Source organism: Mobula hypostoma, chromosome 4, assembly GCF_963921235.1.
Source record: "Mobula hypostoma chromosome 4, sMobHyp1.1, whole genome shotgun sequence".
NCBI classification, from domain to species: Eukaryota; Metazoa; Chordata; class Chondrichthyes; order Myliobatiformes; family Myliobatidae; genus Mobula; species Mobula hypostoma.
Window position 1 is genome coordinate 18,295,341 of NC_086100.1, and position 13,385 is coordinate 18,308,725.

A 13,385-nucleotide genomic window follows, 5' to 3' on the forward strand; every position below is an offset into this window, starting at 1 on the left:
CTGGAGGTTGGCCTGCTGGTACAAATCGTGTGATGTGGACATTTCCTGCCGATGTTTGTGGGAGAGCATTTGTGGTGATTTGCCTCTGTTCCAAGATTGATGCCGGCTGTCTGAGAACTTGGTTAAGCCACCAAGTGTACCGCTCCTGGGTGAGGCTCGTGGTGCATCCTGTAAATGTGCCTTAGTGATCCAGGTGCTTGACAAAGAGAGCAAGCGGGGTCTTCTTCCCACCACCGGTTCAGGTTCTGGGGTGAGGGTAGGAGGTCATAAGTGGCTCTGATGACAAAACTTAGCTGAGATCCCTCCATCTTCCAGATGTCACGCCAGCCAAGTTTCCTCTTTTCCAGGTTCTCCCTATTAGTCCATTGGCCCTGCTTGGCCCTGACATTTTGCTCTGCCTCGGCATTTCGCTCTGCCTCCTCCTGTCTTCTCAACTCCTCCACCTGCTGTGAAAAAATGAAACAAAAACTCGCAAACCCAAAACTGCCCTAACCCCTTCCTCGCACGAAAACTAGCAGATCACTCAAACCCCCAGCCTGCCAATCGGCAACAAGAAAGAATAGGTGAGAACATGAAAAAACAGAACTGAAAGAGGCCAATATGAACTACAGTCCAATCTATAAATCTCAGAATTTTGATAACATCTCCAAGAGCATTGGGATGACAGCGACACGAACCAATGACAGTGACTTGAGCTAACAGCCCTTCAGAGGACGGTGATATGAACCAGCGGTCCCTCCGCGGGCAGTGACACGAACCAGCAGCCCATCCGAAGTTGGAATGGTGTGCACCTTGCAGGGAAACCCATGTGTTTGCTGTCCCTGTTCTTCTAGGTGACTGAGGTCTTGGTCTGGGAAATGATTTTGGAGAAACCTTGATGACTGATTGAGTTGTAGACTTGTGGATGGTACACATTGCAGCCACAGTGCACTGGTAGAAGAGGACATGCATGTTTAGAGCAGTGGAATGTGTGCCCAGCAAGCAACTTTGTGTTCTCAGTGGTGATGACTTTTGGAACACTCATCCAGACAAATGCTGAGTACACTCAGCGGCCACTTTATTAGGTACTTCTTGTCATGTTCTTCCCCTGCAGTAGCACATTCACTTCAGGGTTTGATGTGCTGTCCATTCAAAGATGCTCTTGTACCCTCCACGGTTGCAACGTGTGGTTATTTGAGTTACTGTCACCTTCCTGTCAGCTTGAACCAGTCTGGCCATTTTCCTCTGACCTCTCTCATTAACAAGGCATTTTCTCCCATAGAAATGCTGCTCATTAAATGTTTTTTTGTTTTTTTTCACCATTCTCTGTAAACTCTAGTGATTGCTGTGCATAAAAGTCCCTGGAGATCATCAGTTTCTGAGATACTCAAAGCACCACATCTGGCACCAGCAATCATTCCATGGTCAAAGTCACTTAGATCACATTTCTTCCCTATTTTGATGTTTGGTCTGAACAACAACTGAACCTCTTGACCGCGTCTGCATGCTTTTATTCATTGATTTACTGCCACATGATTGGCTGGTTAGATATTTGCACTAGTGAGCAAGTGTAGAGGTTTGCCTAATAAAGTGGCCACTGAGTGTATTTCATCGTATACTTTGCTTTGTGAAAGAATGGAAAGGCATTGCCACAGATGATAGACTTGCCACAAAGCATATTCAGTCTCTGACACAGTCTTTGAGATGGTCCAGTTGAGTCTCTGGCGACTTTTGGGATGTTCATGGTGTGAGATTCAGTACCAGGAATGAAAATAAATTCATCTGCGTTGGTGATGGCCACTGTTTGACATTTACTTGCTATGAATACCAATTACCACCAATCGACATGTACTTTGTTGCAGTTTCAGTGTTAGACACAGACACAGACACAGTGTTACACACAGACCTAGGTTGCTTCATTGAACATTGCATAACCATTAGTGAACATACCTGTTTCTGGGCTTGCCAGCGGGACATTCTTTGAAGAAGCAACTGAAAATGATTTACTCATGGGTTGAAAGGGTTAGCTTAACTTAACGTCTCTTTTTGAATCATTTCATCCACATATACAGTGCTAAAGCCTTAGGCGCGCACACAAACACACACACACGCACACGCACACACACACACACACACACACACACACACACACACACACACATATATTTGGACTACACTGGTGAGGCTGAAAGGGGGGTCTTGATGACTGGGCATCTCAGGGTCTCCATACCTTCCGCCCAAGCTTGTGATGATGATCATCATCGCCCATTGTCCTTCGAGACGGTCAGATGCCAACCACCACAACCACAATGGATGGTGCGTATGTGTATTTTTCCCTCAATCTCAGGTCCTCCAGCAGAGGCCTGGGAGCTTGCGCATTTGACACAGTATCCTTGCTGTTCCTAGTTATGTGCTCTTCTGGCCGAAATCTCAGATGTTGTTCCTGGGATTTGTTGGAGCTACTCTCCCAGTCCAGGTGTCACAGCTCCAAGTGTTCCTATCACCACCGGGATTACTCTGGCTTTAACTTTCCACATCCTTTCTAACTGCACTTTTAAGCCCTGGTATTTCTCCAGCTTCTCATATTCTTTCTTCCTGATGTTACCGTCATTTGGGATTGCCACATCTGTTACTATTGCTTTCTTCTGTTCCTTGTCTAGTATTACTATCACAAACAAGAGAAAATCTGCAGATGCTGGAAATCCGAGCAACGCACATAAAATGCTGGAGGAACTCAGCAGGCCAGGCAGCATCCGTGAAAAAAAGTACAGTTGACGTCCCGCCAGCATTTTGTGCCAATATTACTATAACTAGTTGGTTGGTCAGTCCCTGCTTATCAGTCTGTATTTGGAAATCCTACAGGGTTTTAGCTCTGTCATTCTCCATTACCTTCTCAGGTGTTTCCCATTTGGACTTGGGAGTGTCCGATCCATACTCAGCGCAGATGTTCCTGTGCACAATTCCTGCAGCTCGGCTGTGCTGTTCAGTGTATGCTGTCCCTGCCTGCATCTTGCATCTTCCACCCTGCTTCTACGTGCTGGATATATGCCATTCAGCGCGCACACACACACACACACACACACACACACACAGACACACACACACACACACACACACACACACACACACACACAACTAGGGTACCGAAGACTTTTGCACAGTACTGTACATTATGTCTTTCCAATCACCAAATAACAATGAATACTACTGAGCTAATACAAAGCCTAGTATAGTAGGGGAATTAGGTGTTATGGGGAAAAGGCAGGTAGGTGGAGATAAGACAATGTCCAGATCAGCCAGGATCTTATTGAATGGTGGAGCAGGCTCAACGGGCCAGATGGCCGACTCCTGCTCCTATTTCTTAAGTTCCTATGAGTTCTCTTATTTCTGTTTCCCAAATGCCTTCCTATTTTAATCAATATACAGTACTGTGCAAAAGTCCTAGGCCTCCTAGCTATATATACTGTATGTGCCTAAGACTTTTGCACAATACTGTAAACCCTAATATTTATCTTATTTTTAATTCCTATGTTGACTACATTATATTTAGTGATTATGAAGTTAGTATCCACAGCTTCTTTTGATATTCTATCCTACTTAGATCCTGATTTTCAATATAATTTATGACATTTCATCTTTCCTTGACTAAAATGTAATGTCTCTTGCATATCTAAACTGCAGGAGGTACAAACCTCCCGAGAACATACCATCAGGCTCTAGGACAGCTCCTATTCCACTGTTATCAGATCTCCCTGACTCCAAAAGACGAACTCTTGACCAGATACACTGAAAGATGAAACCTTCCTCGCCGTGGCCATTACACTTTTTCTGGAAATGTAACACTATATGCTGTATTCCGCTTTCCCCTTTTTACTGCCTCAATGTAAATACGTCTGCGTGACTTGTTAGGATGGCATACAAACAAAAGCTCCCCCTTGTATCTTAGATCTTTGGATAGCCACATGGATGAGAGGGGTATAGAGGGTCCAGGTGTGGCTAGATGGAACGAGGCAGAAAAATAGGTCGGCATGGTCTAGATGGGCTGAAGGGCCTCTTTCTGTGCTGTAGTGCTCTATGATTCTATTGCTCTATAAAAAGCCAATACTAAAACCAATCAAAATATATATCTTGGGGTTGGTCAAGCCCGTGTTGGACAATAAGATCTCTATCTCTATACCTCCAGCTAAACAATCTCCTGGGAAACAGTGTTTGCCAAAGAAAAGACACAAGTAGGCAAAACCAGTCTTGAAAATGTCTTTTTATCTCCCTCTGGCAATTGGAAGCAGTCCAGAACATTAGATTATTGAGTGCACGTTAATCCTCTTACCCTTAAATATAACTTATATACAAAAATACATAAACAATGCTTTTGCACTCTGTCATGTTGCTTGACTACCAGTTCTGTCAATGTGACCTGTCTTCGTACAACAGATTCTTTACACCATGCATCACTCTCATTTCCCACACTGAGGCTCTGTGGTTACCACCTGCACTGCCCCAGGACACTTTTCAGAGTTAAGAACTTGTCAATTGGTAAGCCATTCGTTATTCAAAAGCCAAATTGCACTTTGAAGCAATCCTGTCAATGACAGATAGTGAAAAAAAATGGAATTTATAATGCTCCCTGGTTCATTGAAAATGAGACGAAACAGATGGCTGTGCTTGCTACACCCAGCAAGCCCCAGATGTGAGGTAAAGCGAGAGTGAAAGTTGTCTGAAAGCTCTTGGCAGCCAATGCATCAGCTTTGCCTCTTTAATGTTTGGAAATGTGTCAGCAGGTATGCACACAGTGAGATCCCACAGACAGTGATGTGCTTGTAGCTGGATACAGTTTGAGGTATTGTTATTTGAGAGGTAAATGTTAGCCAGGAGTTCGGGACTACATCCTTATTCTTTTCTCTCTGTTTGGGAGGGCAGAAGTATCATCTGACACATTGATCCTCTAAAAGGCCTTACACCTTCCAGCAGCCGACATTATGTGTACATTAGTCTGCCATAATCCTTGCTCACTACCTTATTAAGTAATTTTAGCTATATATCAGTATTTTTTTTATAAAACGAAACAAAGTTAGCCAAACGTTCACATTACCAATAGGAACATATGAAACATAGTAGACTATTCAATTCCTTTCTGGCATTCACTGTAATAATGGCTTACCTCCCTCTCCATGACCTGGTTTCATATCCATAACTAACTTCTGCCTAATAAAAATTTGTAAATCACAATTCTAAAATTAACCCCTAGTCTTGAAAACAGTCCTTCTGCAGCAGAGGATAGAAGTGATAGGTCCAGATTTTTGTCCCGTTCTCTGAAGAGATATATATTGGTGCCAGCTCCAGAGCCTGAGGCCTAGCGTTCGATGATTGGTGGGGTCCTGGGGTCAATGCCAAGGATCAAAGCCTGAGGGTTGATTCAAAGTCCAGAAGTGAAGGCCCAATGGCCGGAGCCAGAAGTCTGCAAGTTTCTGCGTGTGCACTAGGGACACTGGAGGCCTGGTATCTGTGTGTCTGAAACCATGGGAGTCTTGAAGCCTGAAAGCAGCCTGTTCTGGGCTTGGAGAACCATCTTTGTATGTGGGTGGGGAGGAGGGAGGAATGAGGCTTGTTTTTCTGTTATTGTTCTATTGCTTTTTGCCAAACATTGTATGCTTGCTATATTGGTGTGGAACATGTGACGCCATTTACAGGCAGTCCCCTAGCAAACCCTTGGGTGTGTTGGTTATTAACATAAGTAACACATTTCACTGTCTGTTTCAATGTAGACATGATAAATAGTTCTGAATCTGAATCTCGAAGTGTGGCGTGCCACACGTTGCTCCGCTATGAAGGTGGCGTCTCCTTTTTCTCAGCGTCGTTACTAGAAAAATCAATTTCTCTCTGTCAACACTCTCTAATCATTGTATTCACCTCAATTCTATTGCTTCTCAATCTTCTGTTAATAACTTCATGTGTCTTCATTGGCAGGTGAGTGAATAGTTACTAAACAATATTTCATTCCAGCTTTGTTAAGTATTGGGGTAATTAATGGACAATGTGTTGCCTGGAACTGTTGGCCCCATATAGAGCTTTATACCTAAGAATTCAAAGTTATAAGTACATTTATTATCGAAAGTACATTTATTACCTTGAGATTCGCCTTCTAAGAGGCAGTCACAAAACAAAGAAATCTAAAAGAACCCATAAATAAAAAGAAGACTGTCAAACACCCAAAATGCAGAAAGAGAGAAAAAACATAAATCATGCAAACAATAAAAGTAAGCAAACAGCGTTCAGGATGAAAGTGAGTCCACAGACTCGAAGCCCAGAGCAGCTGGAGCAGGCCGTGGCCTGAGCATGAGATCAGCGCAGAGTCCATAGACACGAAGCCGGATCAGGCCGCAGCCTGAGCCTCAGTTCAACACAGAGCTGAGTAAACATCACGGAGTCCACAGACACGAAGCCGGATTAGGCCACAGCCTGAGCCTCAGTTCAGCACAGAGCTGAGTAAACATCACGGAGTCCATAGACACGAAGCCGGATTAGGCCACAGCCTGAGCCTCAGTTCAGCACAGAGCTGAGTAAACATCACGGAGTCCATAGACACGAAGCTGAATCAGGCCACAACCTGAGCCTCAATTCAGCACAGAGCTGAGTAAACATCACGGAGTCCATGGACATGGAGCTGGATCAGGCCACAGCCTCAGCCTCAGATCAGTGCAGAGCTGAGTAAACATCACGGAGTCCATAGACACGAAGCCGGATCAGGCCACAACCTGAGCCTCAGTTCAGTGCAGAGCCAAGTAAACATTTTGGAGCAGTAAGCAGAACTGGCCCGACCCTTGCCTCTGGTCCTGGCACCCTGCAGCCACTCAGCCCATTGTCTCTGTGCCAGTTGAGAAGGATCTGATCATCTTTATCGTACATTCTGTCACTTAGTCTATGTTCCAACAGTACGTGACTCTTCAAGCACCGGTTAAGTGTGACAATGGTTTTCCACGCCTTTAGGGAGTGGGTTCCTGACCTTTGCTAACCTCAGGATGAAAAATATTCCTTCATTTCTCCTTTGACAATTTTGCTTTAAAAATATGCTCCCTAGTTTTACCAAGGAAAAGAGGTTTTCTCATTCACCCTACCTAGGCCCCTCATCCCATCCAAGCTTTCGTCATAGATACAATTTTCCTGTCACAGCAAAATCTTTGTTAATCTCCTCTGGAGCCTCTCTGGTGATATCATGTCTTTCTTGTAATGTGGTGAGCTGAGCTGTAATCAGTTCCCAAGCTGTGGGGCAACACACATGTTATATAGTTTTATTCCATCTCCCCGCACCCTCCCCACTCTTAGATTCTATCCCCAGACAAATAAAGAAAACATCTCGTATTCCTTTCTCGCTTTCATTCATCCTGCAGTATTTAGGATTGTTCACTCCAAGTTCCATGTCTCTCTCCAGCCCCAGAAGCACACCAGAATGCTCTTTGGCAATTCACCCTTTGAGGTTTACATTGAATGCAGAAAGCAGTGGCACTTTTCTGAGATGCAGCTTCAGTAGGACTGAGATTCAGAACCAGAGTTCTGTGTACAGCTGCTCTCATGCTTTGCATGGCTTTTAAATTGTCGTGAATGGGCTTTCGACCCCAGTGGAGGACTGGAAAGGAAATGCACTAAATAATGGAAATTTAAATTATATTAATTGAGTTCAGAAGTCATGAAGTTGCGTTGCAGATTTGTAAAATTCTAACACGAGAAAATCTGCAGACGCTGGAAATCTAAAGCGCAAAACACAAAATGCTGGAGGAACTCAGCAGGCCAGACAGCATCTACGGAAAAAAATAGTTGATGTTCTGGGCTGAGATCCTTCATCAGGACTGGAGAAAGCAATGAGAAGTCAGAGCAGTAAGGTTACGGAAGGAGAGGAAAGGAAGAAGTACAAGGTGGTAGGTGACATGCTGGAGGGGCACAATTATGACAGGACAGATAGAGGAGACAATAAGAATCTGAGACAAGCGGGCATAGATTTAAGGTGAAAGGTCAAAGGTTTAGAAGGGATCAGATGGAGAACTTCTTTCGCATAGAGTGGTCAATATCTGTGAAAGTATCTGTCTGTTTGGTGTAGGCAGATTTTCTCACATTAGAAAAGCAAATAAACATACCAATTCATGGAACAGTGCAAGTAAATGGGATTGGTATTGTTGGATCCAAAGGGTGGCGTAGAATTGATGGGCCGAAGGACCTGTTTCTATACTGAAAAACCCTATGATTCTATCCCTCTCTCACCGTAGCAACTCCCCTGCATCGTTTATAACGCCTTCCTGCTCCTCAGCCATATTCTTCTAGGAGTACAATCTCTTGTGTATCCTGAGACAAGGAAAGTGACCTCAGGTCCAAAAAGTTGGTGGTAAGGAAATACGTAACTTCATCGTCAACTGGAGTTCAGTTCTGGCGTCCGCTGTAAGGAGTTTGCATGTTCTCGCCATGAACTGCCCGGGTGCTCCGGTTTCCTCACAAGGTCCAAAGATGTACCGGTTAGTGGATTACCTGGTCATTGTAAGTTGTCCTGTGATTAGGCTAGGGTTTAAATAGGTGAAATGCTCAGCAGTGTGCTGGAAGGGTCTGTTCCACCATATATCTCTAAATGAAATTAAACAAAAATCTGGGAAGAGGAAGGTAGATCAGAGGATAATTGTTGCCTCTTCAAGAAAGAAAACGTCTCCCTATATTAGCTGTAGATGGGTCTATCTGCCATGTGCCATAGAGAACATCATCACATGGGTCCTCCACATCCTTCTCCTTGCAGTAAAAGAAGAGGTTCTCCCTAAATCGCATTTGGATTCTGAGGGTTGAAGGATATCATCTACATGCAAAGAGTGGTTCCAACCAATGTTGTTTTTAATTATTTTACTTATTACAAAAATGTGACCAATTGACTTACTAATCCATACATCTGTGGAATATAGGTGGAAACCAGAGGACCTGGAGAATCCTTCAGCCCACAATATTATACCGAACCAATTAAAGTAGCAGTAAAATGGACATCTAAACTGATCATTTCTGCCTACACAGTGTCCATATCCTTCCATATACCTCACATTCATGTGCATATCTAAACATCTCTTAGAAGTCCCTAATGTATCTGCCTCTACCACCACCCCAGGCAGCACATTCCAGGCCCCCATCACTCTCTGTGTAAAAAATGCACCCCTCTCATCTAGTTTGAAATACATACTGTCTGATATTAGATATTTCAACCCTGGGAAAAAGATACTGTCTATCTACTCAACTTTGCCCCTCATAATCTTATAAACCTCTATCAGATCTCCCCTCAGCTTCTGCTGTTCCAGAGAAAAACACTCATTTTTGTCCAACCTCTTGGTGTATCACAATCTCAATGAAAGTTGTTGTCAAGCAAGGATATAATATGGGCCCAAGAGTTTATCTACAAAACTAATGGGCAACCGTTCATCTATACTTTAGAACCAAGGCTAGTGGAGGTTGAGGAGAGCTCGAAGCTATTAGCAACCAAGGCACACTTCCCTTGACTTCATAATCCATACTACCAATCTGCAGGATTTCTTGATACAAAGGATTCTGCAGAAATACACAAAATGCTGGAGGAACTGAGCAGGTCAGGCAGCATCTATGGAGAGCAATAAACCGTCGATGTTTCGGATTAAGACTCTTCACTTACACTGTAAAAGGGGAAGAAGCCAGAATAAGAAGGTGTGGGGCATGGGGGATGCCATATGGTAATATGTGAAACCAGGTCTGCTGGAGGTAGGTGGGGCAGAGGGGGTTTATGGTGAGAATCTGGGAGGTGATTGGTGGAAAAGGTAAAGGGCTGAAGAAGAAGGAATCTGATAGGAGAAGAGAGTGGACTATGGGAGAAAGGGAAGGAGGAGGGGAACGTGAGGGAGGTGATAGACAGATGAGTGAGGGGAAGAGAAGAAGTAAGATGGGAGGGGAGCCAGAGTAGGGAATGGAAAAATAAGGAAAAGGGAAAGGAGAAAATTACTGGAAACTAGAGAAATTGATGTTCATGGAGGTTTCTTGACGTTGGTTTATTCTGATCCTATAAGCTAAATATGTATCAATGCTATCCACATAGTATAAATATCCATCAGAATGACACTGCAGAGGAATTATGTTTTTACCAAGAATGTGTAGCACTTCCATTTTTGAAGAAAAGTCTTTTCCACAAGTGAAACAGCCAACTCAATACCAAACTAATGTTGAATGATGAAGGCTTTCACAATGAGCTCATGTCCACAAAAGTCTCAGCTGAGTTGGTCCAACAGTTTTACAGCTACCAAGGGAGAGGGACTATTCTCACACTCACGTGAGCCCATACTCATGAGAAGATGCTTGATGTACAAGAAACACACACAAAATACTGGATGGTCAGCCAGGTCAGCCAGCGTCTATGAAGAGGAGCAGTCAATGTTTTGGGCTAAGGCCCTTCATCAGATCTGGAAACGAAGTGGGGTGGAAGCCAGAATAAGAAGATGGAGGGAGGGGAAGGAGTCCAAGCTGGCAGGTGACAGTTGAGACCAGGTGAGTAGGTGGGGGAGGGGAGGATGAAGTAAGAAGGTGGGCAGTGAAGGATGGAAGAGGGAACTGGCTGAAGAAGGCAGGATCTAATAGGAGAGGACAGTGGACTAATGAAGATAAGGGGTATCAGAGGGGGGTGATAGTCAGGAAAGGAAAAGAGAAGATATAACCAAAACGAGGAATGGAAAAGAGAGGTGACAAAGGGAAATTAGGAATGACTGGACCGGACTGGAAATTAGAGAAACTGATGTTCATGGCATTTGGTTGGAGGCTACCCAGATTTAATATGAGCTGTTGCTCTTCCAACCTAGTTTGACCTCATCATAGCAGTAGAGGAGACAATGAACAGACATGTCAGAATGGTTCAGCTTTCACTTCCCAGCTTCCACTTCCCCCTCCCACCTCCCGAACCTTTGTATTCTGGCTTCTTCCAGTCTTGATGAAGAATCTTGACCCAAAATGTCGACTGTTTATCTCTTTCCTTTGCCTGACCTGCTGAGTTTCTCCATATGTGTCCTAAGATTTCAAACCTCTGCGGCATCTCTTTGGTTTATGACTTGAGGTCAAAGAACAATTCAGTGATTTTGCATTGGCTAAAATACAAATGACTTCTGCTTCATACAGTAACAAGAAGTAATTGTTTTTTTTTTGTTTTTCTCTAATTCAGAGAGATATCCCGATGATGGTCAACAGAGGACTCTGGAATTAACGTGCTTAAATCGAGCCACATTTTGTGTGGATTGATTCCAGTTGAAAAGTAGCTTTATTTGTCATATATACATTGAAGTGAAAAGTGTCAATTTGTGCCAATGGACAACGCAGGGACAGCCGGCAAGTGTTGCCACTCTTCTGGCACCAATATAGCAGGCCCACCTTTCACTAACCCTAACTACATGTCTTTTAGAATGCAGCAGGTAACCAGAGCACCCGGACGAAACCCCCATGGTAACAGGAAAATGTACAAACTCCTAACAGTCAGCGGTGGGAATCAAACTCCGATCGGTGATCATTGAATTGAATTGACTTTATTTCTTACATCCTCTAAATACATGAGTAGTAAAAATCTTTACGTTATGGCCCTTGTGGCTACGGGGGTCAGGGGGTATGGAGGGAAGGCTGGGGCGGGGTTCTGAGTTGGATGATCAGCCATGATCATAATAAATGGCGGTGCAGGCTCGAAGGGCCGAATGGCCTACTCCTGCACCTATTTTCTATGTTTCTATGTTTCTATGTCTGACTAAATGTGCAATGTGCAATCATAGTAATTTATTATAACTTATAATAAATAGAACAGTCAATGTTACATAGAAATACACTCAAATCAGTGTGAGTTAATCAGCCTGATGGCCTAGTGAAAAGAAGCTGTCCCGGAGCCTGTTGGTCCTGGCTTTTATGTTGTGGTACCATTTCCTGGATGGTAGCAGCTGGAATAGATTGTAATTGGGGTTACTCGGGTCCCCAGTGATCCTTTGGGCCCCTTTTACACAGCTGTCTTTGTAAATGTCCTGAATCATGGGAAGTTCACAACTGCAGATGCTCTGGGCACCACACTCTGCTAAGTCCTGCTGTGGTGATATCACATGCAATGATGTGCCAGTACATGATTGGACGGAGCACTGAGCATGCACAGGATTGCCAGAATGTTCCAGCCCGTGGCTGGGTTAAGGCATGTTTGTTAATTACTGTAAGTGAAAGTTCTCTCATTCTTCCAGAAAATGATTCTTCACTGTTAACCCACGGTAATAACATAAACAGAAATAACATAACACCTGCGATTATGGGAGATACAGTTCCCATATCAAGCAGTGATGCAGCCAGTCAGGAGGTTCTCAATTGTGCTCTTGCAGAAAGTTCTTAGGAGTTGGGGGTCCATACCAAACTTCCTCAACTGTCTGAGGTGAAAGAGGCTCCGTTGTGCCTTTTTCACCACATAGCTGGTGTGTACAGACCACATGAGGTCCTCAGTGATGTGGATGCCGAGGAATTTAAAGCTGTTTACCCTCTCAACCCCAGATTCATTGATGCCAATAGGGGTTAGCCCCTTTCCATTCCTCCTGTAATCCACAGCCAGCTCCTTTGTTTTTGTGACATTGAGGGAGAGGTTGTTTTCTTGACACCACTGTGTCAGAGAGATGACTTCTTCCCTGTAGGCCACCTCGTTATTGTTTGAGATAAGGCCAATCAATGTAGATCACTATAGGATAATGTAGATCAACGTAGACCACTGGAGCTATAAAAGGGATTGTGCTAAACACGACACAATGGTGCCATTCATTCCAGCTGCTTTGTGCTCATTCTTTTGCTGGCCCTGTCACAGCATGGTTGGCAGGCCAAACACTACCCTCATGGCTGGCACTTCCAATGAGGTAATAGATCCAGAAAAAACACATAAACATTACTTTGTGCAGTCTTGATTAGCCATTGCAAGCAGAAAAGGTTGCCAGGCATATAACTTCTTCCTTAATGTTAACAAGACAATGCAGATGGTTATCGACTTCAGGAGAACTCATATTCCTCTTTACAAGAGCGATACAGTGGTGAGGGTTTCAAAGTCCTGGGAGTGTACATCTCGCACAACCTCTCATGGTCCCAGAAAGCTCAACTTTTTGATGAAGCTGAAGAGAGCTGGAGTATGCACATGAATACTCATGACCTTCTACAGATGCACAATAGATAGCATCATAACCTATTGCATCACTGCACGGTATGGACACTGTACTGCGATGGATAGGGGGGCTTTACAATGGGTAGTCAAAACTACCCAACACATCACTGGCACCAGCTAACCAGCTCTCTAGGACGTATGCACCAAATGGTGCCAGGAGAGCGCCAGCAATATCATGTGCTACAGCCCATGCTTCTGAAAGCGGTAGCTGAAGAGATTG